Raw genomic sequence first — 20,565 nt, forward strand, 5'->3', positions numbered from 1 at the left:
GTGAGGGGTGTTCCTAACTAATCAATTGACCTTAACTGACCAATCAAGTACAAGGGAGGAGCAAAAACCCACAGACAATGGTCCTCCAGGAATTGAATTTGAAACCCATTGTGTACACCAGACACCATAGACTACACTACACGCCCCAAACCTCTCCCACTAAAATGTCTCCACATTACAAGGCCTGTATCTAGCACTACCAATTCCAAAAGAACAACATGACAATTTCACAGATACAACACCATCTAGCTACATCCTTACAACAGCACTAACACTGTACACCATACTCCGCATTCACATGTCACCACACCCCCATCCCCACCCCTAACTACACATCATATTACCCAACATTTAATATGCAGGTAGGGCTGTGAAATTTTGTCAGCCGGTGATTGTCAAGCAAATATCTGCCGGTGTCACGGTAATTGACAGTTAATTAACATAAACACAATTGTGACTTGTTTCAGGAAACTAGGCGTATATCGTGCATCACTACTTCACAGGAATGCCATTTGAACATGTGAACTTTCATGTGCATAAATAACAAACTTGTATGCCATCTGTAAATACAAATAAAATTGTTAAATTACGAGCCTAGTTGGTTTAGCCACAGAAAAATACAGCAACCTTCCCGCTAGCCATGATTGGCTGAGATAATGAGTGGGCTGGATATGAGATGAGTTTGGATTGGTCTACCATGTGGCAATCTTCTGTCTATAATATGAACTGGTCAGTACGTGTAGGTAATCCTTTCTAATGCATCTTTTTTTTAAAGATATCACGTAGTAGAACTGCATAAGTGCTGCTCTCCACGTTCTGGAGGACCGAGTTCAGAAATCAGCGGAATCAGAGTATGATAGCTAAGGAGATGGAGAAAATTCTGCCATATGATTGCAAATATGCAGACGGAGTCGAAAAGAGAACTCACAGAAAGCTGTTGTATAAAACACCTGGCTCCAGATGACATCTTCAAACTAAGGGTAACCATGGAATCGTGACAGAGGGAGAAGCGTCCATCCATGTACGGGTAAGAGAGTCTAGCTAGCTACATTTTCAGATATTACATGTTTCTAAATTAAAGTGTAATGTTAGCTAGCTAATGTTAGCTGGATGGCTAGATAGCTGACTTTACGTGTATGATCTGTGTAGTTATATTACTCGTATCTCAGAGCCATTTGCATTGCTAGTTATAGCCTAATGTTAGCTAGCTAACATTTAACCTGGTTGGTTAGCTACCTGCAGATTAATGCAGGGTAGTAACGTTATTAGTTGGGATTATGGTTCATAATCCCAATGGTCAGAGTGAGCTATTCTCTCATTTGTGTCTGGAAGTAGCTAGCAAGCTAGCCATTGTTAGCCAGTTAGCTTGGGTTCTTGACTTCTCCTCGGCCAGAGCATCCTGTGTGCAATCTGATCTAGAGGTCGACCGATTAATCAAAACGATTTCAAGTTTTCATAACAATCGGTAATCTGTATTTTTGGACACCGATTGTGGCCGATTTAATTTATTATTATTTATTTTTTAACCATTATCTAGCGTGTCCTGCATTGCATATAATCGATGCAGTGCCTGTTCATTTCTCATCGAATCACAGCCTACTTCGCGAAACGGGTGATGATTTAACAAGCGCATCCGCGAAAAAAGCACCGTCGTTGCACCAATGTGTACCTAACCATAAACATCAATGTCTTTCTTTAAAATCAATACACAAGTATATATTTTTAAACCTGCATATTTAGTTAATATTGCCTGATAACATGAATTTCTTTCAACTAGGGAAATTGTGTCACTTCTCTTGCGTTCCTGGCAAACAGAGTCAGGGTATATGCAGCAGTTTGGGCTGCCTGGGTCGTTGCGAACTGTGTGAAGACCATTTATTCCTAATAAAGACCGTACTTAATTTGCCAGAATTGTACATAATTATGACATGACATTAAAGGTTGTACAATGTAACAACAATATTTAGACTTAGGGATGCCACCCGTTAGATAAAATACGGAACGGTTCCGTATTTCACTGAAAAAATAAACGTTTTGTTTTCGAAATGATCGTTTCTTGATTTGACCATATTACTAACCTAAGGCTCGTATCTCTGTGTGTTATTATGTTATAATTTAGTCTATGATTTGATATTTGATAGAGCAGTCTGACTGAGCGATGATACGCAGAAGCAGGCTCGTAAGCATTCATTCAAACAGCACTTTTGTGCGTTTGCCAGCAGCTCCTCGCTGTGCTTCAAGTATTGAGCTGTTTATGACTTCAAGCCTAACAACTCCCGAGATTAGGCTGGTATAACCGATGTGAAATGGCTAGCTAGTTTAGCGGGGTGCGCACAAATAGTGTTTCAATCGGTGACGTCACTCGCTCTGAGACCTTGATGTAGTTGTTCCCCTTGCTCTGCAGCGATGGAGCAATGGGTAACGATGCTTCGAGGGTGGCTTTTGTCGATGTGTTCCTGGTTCGAGCCCAGGTAGGGGTGAGGAGAGGGACGGAAGCTATACTGTTACACTGGCAATACTAAAGTTCCTATAAGAACATCCAATAGGCAAAGGTATATGAAATATCATTCCTATAATAACTACAACCTAAAACTTCTTACCTGGGAATATTGAAGACTCATGTTAAAAGGAACCACCAGCTTTCATATGTTCTCATGTTCTGAGAAAGGAACTTAAACGTTAGCTTTTTTACATGGCAGATACTGTATTGTACTTTTACTTTCTTCTCCAACACTTTGTTTTTGCATTATTTAAACCAAATTGAACATGTTTCATTATTTATTTGAGGCTAAATTGATTTTATCGATGTATTATATTAAGTTAAAACAAGTGTTCATTCAGTATTGTTGTAATTGCCATTATTACAAATAAATTAACAAATGTTAAAAAAATATAATTTAAAATCGGCATCAGATTTTTTTTGGCCTCCAATAATCGGTATCGGTGTTGAAAAATCATAAAATCGGTCGACCTCTAATCTGAACACTACGAGAGTGAAACACTCAGAGTTTACGGACACCCAGAGCACACTGGCACTCCAGATTAAAATGACGAACAAACCCGTAGTATAAACCAGCCTTTAGTCTTGAAATCTTTGGTTGTTTAGTACATAGCCTCACATGTGAATCCTTAAAGACACGTGTGGGGCTACAGCCTTAAGACGGTGAGAACAATGCTGAAAGAGTAGGTACCAAAACATTCAAGGGCCATTTTCTCAAAAGTGCAGTTACAAGTTTATCAACTTTCAAAGCAATTACTTTCCAATTGTTCCTCAACTGTAGTGTATGATATACAATTTTCTAGCTCTGAGTCTCTACTTTTATCCAATGTAAAAAACACAATTTCCAAATGTTGCTACATAAGACTGAATCCAGCCAGTCGGTCACATTTAGCATCTCCTGGCTTCCATGCACGGCCTACAAGCCACTGATGCAGACCTTTGGAACATCTACATTTTAAAAAGTCTAAAAAAGCCATGTAATATAACCTACACCATCACAAAAAAATCCATTATTTATTTTAGACAGGTCTAAAGAAAATGTAGTGTATTTCAGAAAGAAAGAATTGTATACTCTGAGTTCTCCTCATGTTAGGCCCTGATCTGGCTATGCCATATGGCTGTGGGCTAAACTAGTTCATTTAGCAGACATGATTTGCTCACAATTTAGTGGCATAATTTTGTAGTATGAAGAATACAATTGGACGCAGCTGAATAAAATAGAAAGGATAATTTCTCCAAACAATTTGAGAGACTGTGCTCAGATGTGTCCCCCTGCTTAAGCCAGTACATGTCCAGGCCCGTCTGATCACAGCAAGATCTTGGTGTTGAGAGGTTAACAAAGACATAGGTACTCCTATAATTTAGAGTTATTTATGTAACATTAGTTATGATACAAATGTTGCGCTATATGTTTAGATTTTTAATACATTCTAAGGCTGCATGACAACTTTAATGACGATTTCAAAAACATTTGCATGAAAGGCATGAGCTCTGCTTTGTTTTTAGCGCAGGCTGTACACAATTCATCAGTCTCTCATTCACAATTTGACAAGCACTTGATAATGCTTCAAATTGCCCGGCTACATCCCCTTTGTGTGGCTGTAATGCCACCTAAAAACAATCCATGCCTTTTGCACAACGGCTGAATATAATATTTATAATTCCTTTCTCCTGGCCGCATGCCAAAGCACCTCTCACTCACATGGCTCTCGGTCACATGATCGGGTGTTTCTCACAGGCTACAAGAGAAGACAGAACACACATTAGATATGCAACTGAGCTCGTCTTCATCCAATTCCGAGGTGCATATTGAAGATATACTGTCCACATACAGTGGGGCAAAAAAGTATTTAGTCAGCCACCAATTGTGCAAGTTATCCCACTTAAAAAGATGAGAGAGGCCTGTAATTTTCATCTTAGGTACACGTCAACTATGACAGACAAAATGAGGGTAAAAAATCCAGAAAATCCCATTGTAGGACTTTTAATGAATTTATTTGCAAATTATGGTGGAAAATAAGTATTTGGTCACCTACAAACAAGCAAGATTTCTGGCTCTCACAGACCTGTAACTTCTTCTTTAAGAGGCTCCTCTGTCCTCCACTTGTTACCTGTTACCTGTATTAATGGCACCTGTTTTAACTTGTTATCAGTATAAAATACACCTGTCCACAACCTCAAACAGTCACACTCCAAACTCCACTATGGCCAAGACCAAAGAGCTGTCAAAGGACACCAGAAACAAAATTGTAGACCTGCACCAGGCTGGGAAGACTGAATCTGCAATAGGTAAGCAGCTTGGTTTGAAGAAATACAGACATACAAGACCACTGATAATCTCCCTCGATCTGGGGATCCACGCAAGATCTCACCCCGTGGGGTCAAAATGATCACAAGAACGGTGAGCAAAAATCCAAGAACCACACGGGGGGACCTAGTGAATGACCTGCAGAGAGCTGGGACCAAAGTAACAAAGCCTACCATCAGTAAAACACTACGCCGCCAGGGACTCAAATCCTGCAGTGCCAGATGTGTCCCCCTGCTTAAGCCAGCACATGTCCAGGTCCGTCTGAAGTTTGCTAGAGAGCATTTGGATGATCAAGAAGAAGATTGGGAGAATGTCATATGGTCAGATGAAACCAAAATATAACTTTTTGGTAAAAACTAAACTCGTCGTGTTTGGAGGACAAAGAATGCTGAGTTGCATCCAAAGAACACCAAACCTACTGTGAAGCATGGGGGTGGAAACATCATGCTTTGGGGCTGTTTTTCTGCAAAGGGACCAGGACGACTGATCCGTGTAAAGGAAAGAATGAATGGGGCCATGTATCGTGAGATTTTGAGTGAAAACCTCCTTCCATCAGCAAGGGCATTGAAGATGAAACATGGCTGGGTCTTTCAGCATGACATTGATCCCAAACACACCGCCCGGGCAACGAAGGAGTGGCTTCGTAAGAAGCATTTCATGGTCCTGGAGTGGCCTAGCCAGTCTCCAGATCTCAACCCCATAGAAAATCTTTGGAGGGAGTTGAAAGTCCGTGTTGCCCAGCAACAGCCCCAAAACATCAATGCTCTAGAGGATATCTGCATGGAGGAATGGGCCAAAATACCAGCAACAGTGTGTGAAGACCTTGTGAAGACTTACAGAAAACGTTTGACCTCTGTCATTGCCAACAAAGGGTATATAACAAAGTATTGAGATAAACTTTTGTTATTGACCAAATACTTATTTTCCACCATCATTTGCAAATAAATTCCTTAAATCCTACAATGTGATTTTCTGGATTTTTTTTCTCATTTTGTCTGTCATAGTTGAAGTGTACCTATGATAAAAATTACAGGCCTCTCTCATATTTTTAAGTGGGAGAACTTGCACAATTGGTGGCTGACTAAATACTTTTTTGCCCCACTGTATACTTTGTTGGCCATCAATATGAGTAGGCCTAATGAACAGCAAAAGCGCTAATCTATGTCAATCTACTATCCCCTATTATATTCTGTGCAACAAATAAATATTCCAAACATAGTCTGGAACAGTTGTGGGATGCAATAGATCCCAAATTAATTAAACCACTAGCATCAAAAAAACTGTTTTAAGCAATGAGCCTGACGCAATAGATAAGAACGTTTAGCTTAAAATATTGATAAACTATTAGGATTTTTTTTCACGCGTGAATATTCCATTAGCAGGACAACACCATTCTCAAAATGAACCACAAATGAGATTATTCATGTAATGCTTTTATTACAAAGGAGCATTTTAATAGAAAAAAATGTTCTTCCCCAAACCTGAAACTCACATTTGGAAAGTATTCAGACCCCTTGAATTTTCCACATTTTGTTACGTTACAGACTTATTCTAAAATGAATTGAATTGTTTTTTAACATCTCATCAATCTATAAACAAATCCCCATACAAAGCAACAAAAAAAAAATAATAATAATAATAAAATTTAAACTGAAATATATTTACATAAGTATTCAGATCCTTTGCTCAGTACTTTGTTGATGCACCTTTGGCAGTGCTTACAGCCTCGAGTCTTCTTGGGTATGACGCTACAAGCTTGGCACACCTGTATTTGGGGAGTTTCTCCCATTCTTCTCTGCAGATCTTCTCAAGCTTTGTCAGGTCGCCGCACAGCAATTGTCAAGTCTCTCCAGAGATGTTTGATCAGGTTCAAGTCCGTGCTCTGGCAGGGCCACTCAAGGACATTCAGAGACTTGCCCCGAAGCCACTCCTGCGCTGTCTTTGATGTGTGCTTAGGGTCGTGGTACTTTATTCCGTTCATATTTCCCTCGATCCTGAGTGGTCTCCCAGTGCCTGCCGCTGAAAAACATCCCCACAGCATGATGCTGCCACCACCCTACTTTACCATAGGGATGGTGCCAGGTTTCCTCCAGACGTGACGCTTGGCATTCAGGCCAAAGAGTTCAATCTTGGTTTAATCAGAAAAGATAATCTTGTTTCTCATGGTCTGAGAGTCTGTAGGTGCCTTTTGGCAAACACCTAGCGGGCCGTCATGTGCCTTTTACCTTGGAGTGGCTTCCGTCTTGCCACTCTACCATAAAGGCCTGATTGGTAGAGTGCTGCAGAGATGGTTTTCCTTCTGGAAGATTCTCCCATCTCCACAGAGGAACTCTGGCGCTCAGTCAGAGTGACCATCGGGTTCATGGTTACCTACCTGACCAATGTCCTTCTCCTCCGATTGCTCAGTTTGGCCGGGCAGCCAGCTCTAGGAAGAGCCTTGGTGGTTCCAAACTTCTTCCGTTTAAGAATGATTTGTTCTTGGGGATCTTTAAAGCTGCAGAAATGTTGTTCTACCCTTCCCCAGATCAATGCCTCGACACAATTCTGTCTTGGAGCTCTACAGACAATCCCTTCGACCTCATGGCTTGGTTTTTGCTCTGACATGCACTGGTCAACTGTTTAACCTTATATAGACAGGTGTGTGCCTTTCCAAATCATGTCCAATCAATTGAATTTACCGCAGGTGGACTCCAATCAAGTTGTAGATCATTGGAAACACAGGAGCTCAATTTCGAATCTCATAGCGAAAGGTCTGAACACTTACGTAAATACGGTATTTCCATTTGAAATTTGATATAATTTTTTTTAAACTGTTTTTGCTTTGTCATTATGGGGTATTGTGTGTGGATTGATGAGCAAAATAATTAATTTGATCAATTTTAGAATAATGCTGTAACGTAATAAAATGTGGAAAAAGTAAAGGGGTCTGAATACTTTCCGAATGTCAGTTAGGCTCTACACCCATTGTAAAGCAGATTAATGCGTTTCATTTTAAGAAGTTATTTGGCCACTTTATTTGTGCCTTAAGTTGAGCATAATTCACAAGTGATAGGCTAATAAAGTTGGGAAATAAATATAGTAGGCCTAGCCTATAGAAAGATGATGGGATCCTCCTCTTTTTAATAGAGGCCATCACTCTGTTTTCTCACACAATTGCAAGGCCTACAGAAATGTTGTGCAACATGAGCTCATGGGCTCACATTAAGTATTTTATTATATTTTCGATTACATTTGCATTGATGTCAGAGTGATTAGAGGGACAAGAGTACCAGGCAGTTAGCAAGTTTGGTAGGCTACTAATGACCATCAGCAGTATCAGAGCTTGGAGAAGCCTAATTACCGTGACTAAACAAGCAGTCATGTGGAATTTGACTGCCATCATGACCCGTTACCGCCGATGTGGCGGTAATACGGTCACCATAACAGCCCTACACACAGGATGGCCATACAGTGAATGAAGACTTCCTCACAAACAGAGAGGACACTCATTCAGTAGGACATTCATATCATCTTCACAAGTATGTACAAGCTAAGGTTACACTAAGTACACACACTGTATCCTTTCCATTGGCACAGGCACTGTCATGTATAAATGACAAACATGTCCAGCCACTCATGAGAGGAAATGCTTTTACAGGAGCACACACACACACACTACAGTTACACAAACCCTGTCACACACACTCAAGCACAACCGTGCACATGACCACACATGCTTGCAAATGTGCACACACACACATACGCACACAGAAACACTGCCTCTAGACTAGAGGTCGACCGATTAATCGGAATGGCTGATTAATTAGGGCCGATTTCAAGTTTTCATAACAATTGGAAATCTGTATTTTTGGGCGCCGATTTGCCGATTTTTTTTTTTTTACACCTTCATTTAATCTTTATTTAACTAGGCACATTCTTATTTTCAATGACGGTCTAGGAACGGTGGGTTAACTGCCTCGTTCAGGGGCAGAAATACAGATTTTCGCCTTGTCAGCTCGGGGGATCCTCTCTTGCAACCTTACAGTTAACTAGTCCAACGCAATAACGACCTGCCTCTCGCTCGTTGCACTCCACAAGGAGACTGACTGCCTGTTACGCAAATGCAGTAAGGCAAGGTAAGTTGCTAGCTAGCATTAAACTTACGTTAGCATTAAACTTTTACGTTCTTCTCCAACACTTTGTTTTTGCATTATTTAAACCAAATTGAACATGTTTCATTATCTACTTAAGGCTAAATTGATTTTATTGATGTATTATATTAAGTTAAAATAAGTGTTAGTTCAGTATTTTTGTAATTGTCATTATTACAAATAAATAAATATATATATATATATATATATATATACACACACACACACATTTCTTTTTTTAAATCGGCTGATTAATCGGTATCGGCTTTTTTGGTCCTCCAATAATCGGTATCGGTGTTGAAAAATCATAATCGGTCGACCTCTACTCTAGACAGTGTAAACTGTACAGATCTGAATCAAACACACACATACACACAAACACACATGCACCCACACACATGCACAAAGCTTCTAACCCTGGCGATGACAACTGTACTGATTAGATCTGAAAAAACACATAGCTCTTCCTCATCAATAACATCATATGTAAAATGAAGGTCACCATTTTAGCAAAGCTCTGAGGCACTGGTGAGGTCGACCACAACATAACTCTACTGGTTAGAGCAGGAGAGGAGAGAGAGGAACAGAAGAAAGCAAAGCAACAAAAAAACGGTAGCTGAAAAGCCTGAATAACAAGATGATCAGACGGTCGGAGTGTGAAAATCACAACTGACACAATCAGTGCTGAACACATACACACGCATGCACAGCTGCAAGGACACACACACACCAGCACAGACAGCGTAGGCACCTCATCAGCAGCTGGCCCAGCTGGCAGGACTGGTAAAATAGGTTCTCCACAGGTATACATCCACAGAGAGCCCTGTCTTCCCAGTCGTCCTCTAGCCCTGTGCCCAGACACGGAGCATCCTCTACTGTTTTGGCCAGCCTCTACGTCCCTCTGTCCCTGGTTCTTTACCGATGCTCCAGCACACAGCCCCCGCTGCAGCTAATTTACATCCCAGGAACGGCGATGGAGACGGGGGAAGAGAGATAGAGACCATTGGGAGACAACCGAGGGAAAAAAAATCTGCCAGTGGGAAGCCGGGCTCATCCAGATCTGAATGCTGATTGGTTAGAGGGGTTCTACAGTCCTGTAGTGCCCCCTGTTCACTGACAGCAGTCGTGCACGGAGGTGCAGATCCAGATGATAAAATGTATCTTAAGGGACTGGATTTACACACCTCATTCAAACCATGATAAAGCAGGGAGAGGCTTGCAGCCTACAAAGTATAGACTAGTGAACTTGATTTTAATTTTGAAATAATAGGGCCTATTTGTATAATTAGTAGGCTGATGCATATATACCTTTCATAAAATGTTATTAGCCTACCTCCTCTTTGTCTCGCTGTTGTTGCTTCATTCCTTCCTTGCTTTCAACAGCTAAATTAAATACGTTTTGTTTTCCTTATCTTCGTCATTCTAATGACATCCTTGAATAATATACTGTAGGAATAGAATTAGATGCAGAAGGCCTTCACTTCTCTTCATGAAGTGAAGATTGAATTTTTATGGGTCTGAATAAATAACTGCTCTAGCCTTCCTCCATTGCATATTCACTCTTCTTTCAAACTACCTGTGAGTTCTATTGGCTGTTGTATTTAACGTTCAGCAAACAACAGAGAATATTCCATTGGTATAATCTTTGAATATCCCATTGGTATAACAAAATTATGTCCAGCAAGCTATTCTAGTCTAGCTTTTCCTTCATGGGACTCTCCTTGGAGAGAGTCCAGCAGAGCACAGGTGCATTCGTATTGCGCAAGAGAGAGGCTATAAGTTAGAAGCTTACTATAAATAACCCATCATTAATTAGCTAATTAAATGGCTAATACTGCATGGAATGTATTACCTGAAGGTGACCCCTGAAAGCCAGATGGAGATGGGTAAATTATATGCGCATTCAGTCTTTATATTACTGTACCACAGACATAAAACTTTACGATGATGAGATGATATCAAGGTTTTACTGCTAACCTACAAAGCATTACATGGGCTTGCTCCTAGCTTTCTTTCCGATTTGGTCCTGCCGTACATACCTACACGTACGCTACGGTCACAAGATGCAGGCCTCCAAATTGTCCCAATAATTTCTAAGCAAACAGCTGGAGGCCGGGCTTTCTCCTATAGAGCTACATTTTTATGGAATGGTCTGCCTACCCATGTGAGAGACGCAGATTCGGTCTCAACCTTTAAGTCTTTACTGAAGACTCATCTCTTCAGTAGGTCAAATGATTGAGTGAGGTCTGGCCCAGGAGTGTGAAGGTGAACGGAAAGGCTCTGGAGCAACGAACCGCCCTTGCTGTCTCTGCCTGGCCAGTTCCCCTCTCTCCACTTTGATTCTCTGCCTCTAATCCTATTACAGGGGCCAAGTCATTGTTGCACCCTCGACAACTACTGTGATTATTATTATTTGACCATACTGGTCATTTATGAACATTTGAACATCTTGGCCACAGAACATCTTGGTTCTGTTATAATCTACACCCCGCACAGCCAGAAGAGGACTGGCCACCTCTCATAGCCTGGTTCTTCTCTAGGTTTCGGCCTTTCTAATGAGTTTTTCCTAGCCACCATGCTTCTACACCTGCATTGCTTGCTGTTTGGGGTTTTAGGCTGGGTTTCTGTACAGCACTTTGATATATCAACTGATGTAAGAAGGGCTATATAAATACATTTGTTGATGATAGGTCTACATGCATTGTGAACTGAACTCCATACTGAGATGGGCTGTCTGTACCCATCCTGAGTGTTGATGATTCATCATGCAGAAGTCAGATTTAAACATTGCATATAATATAAGTTTAATTTCACACAATGCTCTTCATATTAATAATTTATTATAATTTACTGGTTTCTCAGTTATTTGTCTCGGGAAAAGGGAGTGATTTTGGGCCGTACATTCTGGTAAATCTCAGTAACTAGGTTCCCAACATTCAAACCTAGTAACTACACAGACCCTAACAGAAAGCATGTACTCAGGAGAATAGGACAGGAAACACGGTGTCCAAATTAAATTAATGTGTGCTTTACATCAGAATGAAATTAGTGAATTTTTTAATGATCACACAAAAATAAACAAATGATGACTGGTGACCTTTGACATGGCACTCTTTCACACTCCTCCCTCAACATAGAAGAAATAAACATAAGCATAACATGAATATCGTTTGAATCATCAGGCTCCTAGAAGGGGGACTAAAATATTCTCAATCAGAGATGTACATTGCCAGATAAGAATAGAGAGAAGAATAGAGAATAGAGGTTTCCAACATTTTTGTAATGCAAAAGCACGATGCAAAAAGCAAATAAATACTGTAAACCTTATAATCTCACGCTATAATTTATTTGGAAACTTTTCTTTAACAATGTGCATTATAAGGAGGCAAGATTTTATATTGCTAAGTTTACTAAACGCTTGTTAAATACTGGTACTGGTACTGTATGTACCAGTCAAAAGTTTAGACACACCTACTCATTCAAGGGTTTCTCTTTATTTTTGCTATTTTCTACATTGTAGAATAATGGTGAAGACATCAAAACTATGAAATTACACATATGGAATCGTGTAGTAACCAATAAAGTGTTAAACAAATCAAAATATATTTCAGATTTTAAATTCTTCAAAGTAGCCACGCTTTGCCTTGATGACAGCTTCTCTCAACCAGCTTCACCTGGAATGATTTTACAACAGTCGTGAAGGAGTTGTTGGCTGCTTTTCCTTCACTCTGCAGTCCAACTGATCCCAAACAATCTCAATTGGTTTGAGGTTGGGTGATTGTGGAGGCCAGGTAATCTGATACTGCACTCAATCAATCTCCTTCTTAGTCAAATAGCCCATACACAGCCTGGATGTGTGTTGGGTCATTGTCCTGTTGAAGAAAAAATTATAGTCCCACCAAGTGAAAACCAGAAGGGATGGCGTAACGCTGCAGAATGCTGTGGAAGCCATGCTGGTTAAGTGTGCCTTGAATTCTAAATAAATCACTGACAGTGTCACCATAAAAGCACCCCACACCATCACAGCACCTCCTCCATGCTTCATGGTGGGAACCACACATGCAGAGATCCTCCGATCACCTACTCTGCGTCTCACAAAGACACTGCGATTGGAATCAAACATCTCAAATTTGGACTAATTAGAACAGAGGACAGATTTCCACCGGTCTAATGTCCATTGCTCGTGTTTCTTGGCCCAAGCAAGTCTCTTCTTATTATTGGTGTCTTTTAGTGGTGACTTCTTTGCAGCAATTCGACCATGACGGCCTGATTCCCGCAGTCTGCTCTGAACAGTTGATGTTGAGATGTCTGTTGAACTCTGTGAAGCATTTATTTAGGCTGCAATCTGAGGTGCAGTTAACTCTAATGAATTTCTCCTCTGCAGCAGAGGTAACTGGGTCTTCCTTTTCGGTGGCGGTCCTCATGAGAGCCAGTTCCATCATAGCACTTGATGTTTTTTGCGACTGCACTTGAAGAAACGTTCAAAGTTCTTGAAATTTTCCAGATTGACTGACCTTCATGTCGTAAAGAAATTATAGTAGGACTGTCATTTCTCTTTGCTTATTTGAGCTCGTCTTGCCATAATATGGACTTGGTCTTTTACCAAATAGGGCTATCTTCTGTATATGTCACAACACAACTGATTGGCTTAAACGTTTTAAGAAGGAAAGACATTCAACAAATTAACTTTTAAAAAGGCACACCTGTTAATTGAAATACATTCCAGGTGACCTCATGAAGCTGGTTGAGAGAAAGCCAAGAGTGTGCAAAGCTGTCATCAAGGCAAAAGGTGACTACTTTGAAGAATCACTTTTTTGGTTATTACATGATTCCATATGTGTTATTTCATAGTTTTGATGTTGTCCCTATTATTCTACAATGTAGAAAATTGTAAAAAATAAAAACCCTGAAATGAGTAGGTGTGTCCAAACTTTTGACTGGTACTGTACAGTCATGGCCAAAAGTTTTGAGAATGACACAAATATTAATTTTCAAAGTCTGCTGCCTTAGTTTGCATGATGACAATTTGCATATACTCCAGAATGTTATGAAGAGTGATCAGATTAATTACATTTAATTGCAAAGTCCCTCTTTGCCATGCAAATGAACTGAATCCCCAAAAAACATTTCCACTGCATTTCAGCCCTGCCACAAAAGGACTAGCTGACATCATGTCAGTGATTCTCTCATTAACACAGGTGTGAGTGTTGACGAGGACAAGGCTGGAGATCACTCTGTCATGCTGATTGAGTTTAAATAACAGACTGGACGCTTCAAAAGGAGGGTGGTGCTTAGAATCATTGTTCTTCCTCTGTCAACCATTGTTACCTGCAAGGAAACACATGCCGTCATCATTACTTTGCACAAAAAGGGCTTCACAGGCAAGGATATTGCTGCCAGTAAGATTGCACCTAAATCAACCATCTATCGGATCATCAAAAACTTCAAGGAGAGCGGTTCAATTGTTGTGAAGAAGGCTTCAGGGCGCCCAAGGAAGTCCAGCAAGCTCCAGGACCATCTCCTAAAGCTGATTCAGCTGCAGGATCGGGGCACCAACAGTTCAGAGCTTTCTCAGGAATGGCAGCAGGCAGGTGTGAGTGCATCTGCACGCACAGTGAGGCGAAGACTTTTGGAGGATGGCCTGGTGTCAAGAAGGGCAGCAAAGAAGCCACTTCTCTCCAGGAAAAACATTAGGGACAATATTCTGATATTCTGCAAACGGTACAGGGATTGGACTGCTGAGGACTGGGGTATAGTCATTTTCTCTGAGGAATCCCCTTTCTGATTGTTTGGGGCATCCGTAAAAAAGCTTGTTCGGAGAAAACAAGATGAGCGCTACCATCAGTCTTGTGTCATGCCATTAGTAAAGCATCCTGAGACCATTCATGTGTGGGGTTGCTTCTCAGCCAAGGGAGTGGGCTCACTCACATTTAGCCTAGAACACTCACTCACATTTTGCCTAGAACACAGCCATGAATAAAGACTGGTACCAACACATCCTCCGAGAGCAACTTCTCCCAACCATCCAGGAACAGTTTGGTGATGAACAATGCCTTTTCCAGCATGATGGAGCACCTTGCCATAAGGCAAAAGTGATAACTAACAAAACATCAATATTTTGGGTCCATGGCCAGGAAACTCCCCAGACCTTAATCCCATTGAGAACTTGTGGTCAATCCTCAAGAGGCGGGTGGACAAACAAAAACCCGCAAATTCTGACAAACTCCAAGCATTGATTATGCAAGAATGGGCTGCCATCAGTCAGGATGTGGCCCAGACGTTAATTGACAGCATGCCAGGGCGGATTGCAGAGAAAAAGAAGGGTCAACACATTCTCCAAGAAGGGTCTTGAAAAAGAAGGGTCAACACTTTTGACTCTGCATCAACTTCATGTAATTGCCTTTGACACTTATGAAATGCTTGTAATTATACTTCAGTATCCCATAGTAACATCTGACAAAAAATATCTAAAGACACTGAAGCAGCAAACTTTGTGTTAATTAATATTTGTGTCATTCTCAAAATATTTGTCCACGACTGTATATTACCACGTTTTTCAACCATTTTCAGTTTTCTTTCTGTCGTCTGGTGGTCAAAGTAAGAGTGTGGAAAGTCTCTGTCTCTCTCACAAGTTTGGAAAGCACTTTATAGTACAGTAAAGAAAAGTAGAGTATAGTTCAGTACATTACTGGTTTCCTTCATCTTCTGCAACTAAGTTAGGAAGGACGCCTGCATCTTTGTAGTGCCTGGGTGTATTGATAGACCATCCAAAGTGTAAGTAATAACTTCACCATGCTCAAAGGGATTTTCAATGTCTGTTTTTTTGCCATCTACCAATAGGTGCCCTGCTCTGTGAGGCATTGGAAGACCTCCCTGGTCTTTGTGGTTGAATTTCTATTTTGTAATTCACTGCTCGACTGAGGGACCTTACATATAATTCAATGTGTGGGGTACAGAGAAGAAGTAGTCATTAAAAAATGTCGGTAAACACTATTATTGTGCACAGAGTTAGTCCGTGCCACTTATTATGTGAACGGTTAAGCAAATTCTTACTCCTGAAATTATTAAGGCTTGCCATAACAAAGGTTTTAAATACTTGACTCAAGACATTTCAGCTTTTCATGAATTTGTAAAAAAATCTCAAAAAACATAATTACACTTTGACATGATGGGGTATTGTGTGTAGGCCTGTGACACAATCTACATGTCATCCATTTTAAATTCAGGCCCTAACAACAAAATGTGGAAAAAGTGAAGTAGTGAATACTGTATAATTAATTCTATAACACTGCACAAACTCACAGAAAACGGCTCTCACTCACTCACTATCTATACTATTCCTTTCTGGATTGTTCCCGCTGAGTCCATCTGCATTACTTTCCTCTCTTTCAAATCTTACTTCCTTTCTTTGTTCTTCTTCCCCCATTCACTCTTCCTTTCTTTCTTCCTCATCCCTTTGACCTCTTCCTCTCTTATCCCTTGCTCCTTCTCTCCCTCCCTACCTTTCTGATTGGATCTACACCAATTTTACCTGCTTTAAAGCACCAATTAAACTGTTTGAATCAACCACAGAATGTGTGTGTGTGTGTGTGTGTGTGTGTGTGTGTGTGTGTTGACAAATCAGACAGCTACTGGGCGTTCATACTGTGTGGATGTATAGATATATATAGAAGTTCTCTCTGCTACCGCACGGCAAGCGGTACCGGAGCGCCAAGTCTAGGTCCAAGAGGCTTCTACTAAACAGCTTCTACCCCCAAGCCATAAGACTCTTGAACATCTAATCAAATGGCCTGCATGAAAGTCCCTGTTGTTCCAAATGACAGTGTGATCTCGCTCTCCGTGACCGATGTGAGAAAAACATCTTGATTGTGCAACATTTTCCCATTATTATTTAACAAATTCTTCAAGCCCTGTCAAATTGGTTGATGATCATTGCTAGACATCCATTATAGAAGGTCTTGCCATAGATGTATAGTGTATTCGAAAACTATTCAGAACCCTTCCCTTATTCCACATTTTGTTACGTAAAAGCCTTATTCTAAAATGGATTAAAAATAAAAAACAGTCAACACACAATATCCAATGACGACAAAGCAAAAACAGGTTTTTAGAAATGTTTGAAAATAAATATATATATATATATAAATATATATATATATATATATATATAAATAAAACATATAAATAAAACAAACTATAGTTTTGGCAAGTCGGTTAGGACGTCTACTTTGTGCATGACACAAGTAATATTTCCAACAATTGTTTACAGACAGATTATTCCACTTATTCCACTGTTTCACAATTCCAGTGGGTCAGAAGTTTACATACGCTAAATTGACTGTGCCTTTAAACAGCTTGGAAAATTCCAGAAAATGATGTCATGACTTTAGAAGTTTCTGATAGGCTAATTGACATAATTTGAGTCAATTGGAGGTGTACCTGTGGATGTATTTCAAGGCCTACCTTCAAACTCAGTGCCTCTTTGTCATGGGAAAATTAAAAGAAATATGCCAAGACCTCAGAAAACAATTGTAGATCTCCACAAGTTTGGTTCATCCTTGGAAGCAATTTCCAAACACCTGAATGCACCACGTTCATCTGTACAAACAATAGTACGCAAGCATAAATACCATGGGATCACGCAGCCGTCATACCGCTCAAGAAGGAGACGCGTTCTGTCTCCTAGAAATGAACGTACTTTGGTGCAAAAAGTGCAATCCCAGGACAACAGCAAAGGACCGTGTGAAGATGCTGGAGGAAACAGGTACAACAGTATCTATATCCACAGTATAATGCGTCCTATATATCAACATAACCTGAAAGGCCACTCAGCAAGGAAGAAGCTCCAAAACTGCCATAAAAAAGCCAGACTACGGTTTGCAACTGCACATGTGGACGAAGATCGTACATTGTGGAGAAACATCCTCTGGTCTGATGAAACAAAAATAGAACTGTTTGGTCATAATGACCATCATTATGTTTGGAGGAAAAAGGGGGAGGCTTGCAAGCTGAAGAACACCATCCCAACCGTAAAGCACAGGGTGGCAGCATCATGTTGTGGGGGTGCTTTCCTGAATGAGGGATTTGTGCACTTCACAAAATAGATGGCATCATGAGGCAGGAAAATTATGTGGATGTATTGAAGCCACATCTCAAGACTTTAGTCAGAAAGTTAAAGCTTGGTCGCAAATGGGTCTTCCAAATGGATAATGACCCCAAGCATACTTCCAAAGTTGTGGAAAAATGGCTTAAGGACAACAAAGTCAAGGTATTGGAGTGGCCATCACAAAGCCCTGACCTCAGTCCAATAGAACATTTGTGGGCAGAACTGAAGAGCAAGTGTTAGAGCAAGGAGGCCTACAAACCTGACTCAGTTACACCAGCTCTGCCAGTGGGAATGGGCCAAAATTCATCCAACTTATTGTGGGAAGCTTGTGGAAGGCTACCCAAAATGTTTGACCCAAGATAAACAATTTAAAGGCAATGCTACCAAATACTAATTGAGTGTATGTAAACTTCTGACCAATACACAATTCTCTCTACCATTATTCTGACATTTTATATTCTTAAAATAAAGTGGTGATCCTAACTGACCTAAGACAGGGAACTTTTAATAGGATTAAATGTCAGGAATTGTGAAAAACTGAGTTTAAATGTATTTGGCTAAGGTGTATTTAAACCTCCGACATCAACTGCATGTATGTATGTATGTATGTATGTATGTATGATTGTATGTATGTATGTATGTACACACACATACAGTGAGGGAAAAAAGTATTTGATCCCCTGCTGATTTTGTACGTTTGCCCAATGACAAAGAAATTATCCATCTATAATTTTAATGGCAGGTTTATTCGAACAGTGAGAGACAGCATAACAACAAAGAAATCCAGAAAAACGCATGTCAAAATATTTTTTAATTGATTTGCATTTTAAATGAGGGAAATAAGTATTTGACCCCTCTGCAAAACATGACTTAGTGACTTAATGACTTGGTGGCAAAACCCTTGTTGGCAATCACAGAGGTCAGACGTTTCTTGTAGTTGGCCACCAGGTTTGCACACATCTCAGGAGGGATTTTATCCCACTCCTCTTTGCAGATCTTCTCCAAGTCATTAAGGTTTCGAGGCTGACATTTGGCAACTCGAACCTTCAGCTCAATCCACAGATTTTCTATGGGATTAAGGTCTGGAGACTGGCTAGGCCACTCCAGGACCTTAATGTGCTTCATCTTGAGCCACTCCTTTGTTACCTTGGCCGTGTGTTTTGGGTCATTGTCATGCTGGAATATCCACCCACAACCCATTTTCAATGCCCTGGATGAGGGAAGGAGGTTCTCACCCAAGATTTGATGGTGCATGGCCCTGTCCATCGTCCCTTTGACGCAGTGAAGTTGTCCTGTCCCCTTAGCAGAAAAACATCCCCCAAAGCGGTGGGGTGGGGATGGTGTTCTTGGGGTCATAGGCAGCATTCCTCCTCCTCCAAACACGGCGAGTTGAGTTGATGCCAAAGAGCTCCATTTTGGTCTCATCTGACCACAGCACTTTCACCCCTTTGTCTTCTGAATCATTCAGATGTTCTTTGGCAAACTTCAGACGGGCATGTCTATGTGCTTTCTTGAGCAGGGGGACCTTGCGGGTGCTGCAGGATTTCAGTCCATCACGGCGTAGTGTGTTACCAATTGTTTTCTTGGTGACTATGGTCCCAGCTGCCGTGAGATCATTGACAAGATCCTCCCGTGTAGTTCTGGGCTGATTCCGCACCATTCTCATGATCCTTGCAACTCCACGAGGTGAAATCTTGCATGGGACCTCAGGCCGAGGGGGATTGAGAGTTCTTGTTTCTTCCATTTGCAAATAATCGCACCAACTGTTGTCACCTTCTCACCAACATGCTTGGCGATGGTCTTGTAGCCCATTCCAGCCTTGTGTAGGTCTACAATCTTGTCCCTGACATCCTTGGAGAGCTCTTTGGTCTCGGCCATGGTGGAGAGTTTGGAATCTGATTGATTGATTGCTTCTGTGGACAGGTGTCCTTTATAAAGGTAACAAACTGAGATTAGGAGCAGTCCCTTTAAGAGTGTGCTCCTAATCTCAGCTCGTTACCTGTATAAAAGACAACAGGGAGCCAGAAATCTTTCTGATTGAGAGGGGGTCAAATACTTATTTCCCTCAGTAAAATGCAAATCAATTCATAACATTTTTGACATGCGTTCTTCTGGATTTTTTTGCTGTTATTCTGTCTCTCACTGTTCAAATAAACCTACCATTAAAATTATAGACTGATCATTTCTTTGTCAGTGGGCAAACGTACAAAATCAGCAGGGGATCAAATACTTTTTCCCCCTCACTGTATAATATATTATACACATACTGACACACACAAGAAACACCTTACTTACATAAGTGTTTAGACCCTTTGCTATAAGACTGGGTCTGAAAACCATGTATATGTACACTGCTCCAAAAAATAAAGGGAACACTTAAATAACACAATGTAACCCCAAGTCAATCACACTTCTGTGAAATCAAACTGTCCACTTAGGAAGCAACACTGATTGACAATAAATTGCACATGCTGTTGTGCAAATGGAATAGACAACAGGTGGAAATTATAGGCAATTAACA

The 20,565-nt window shown here is 40.7% G+C and overlaps 1 protein-coding gene across 1 annotated transcript in view; it reads right to left on the minus strand.

Annotated features, from left to right (window-relative positions):
• Nucleotides 1-20,565, minus strand: part of LOC139409025 (membrane-associated guanylate kinase, WW and PDZ domain-containing protein 2-like) — a 358,317-nt gene that overhangs the window by 329,116 nt on the left and 8,636 nt on the right. The window lies entirely within an intron of this gene.

This window comes from Oncorhynchus clarkii, chromosome 1 (assembly GCF_045791955.1).
Source record: "Oncorhynchus clarkii lewisi isolate Uvic-CL-2024 chromosome 1, UVic_Ocla_1.0, whole genome shotgun sequence".
NCBI lineage: Eukaryota > Metazoa > Chordata > Actinopteri > Salmoniformes > Salmonidae > Oncorhynchus > Oncorhynchus clarkii.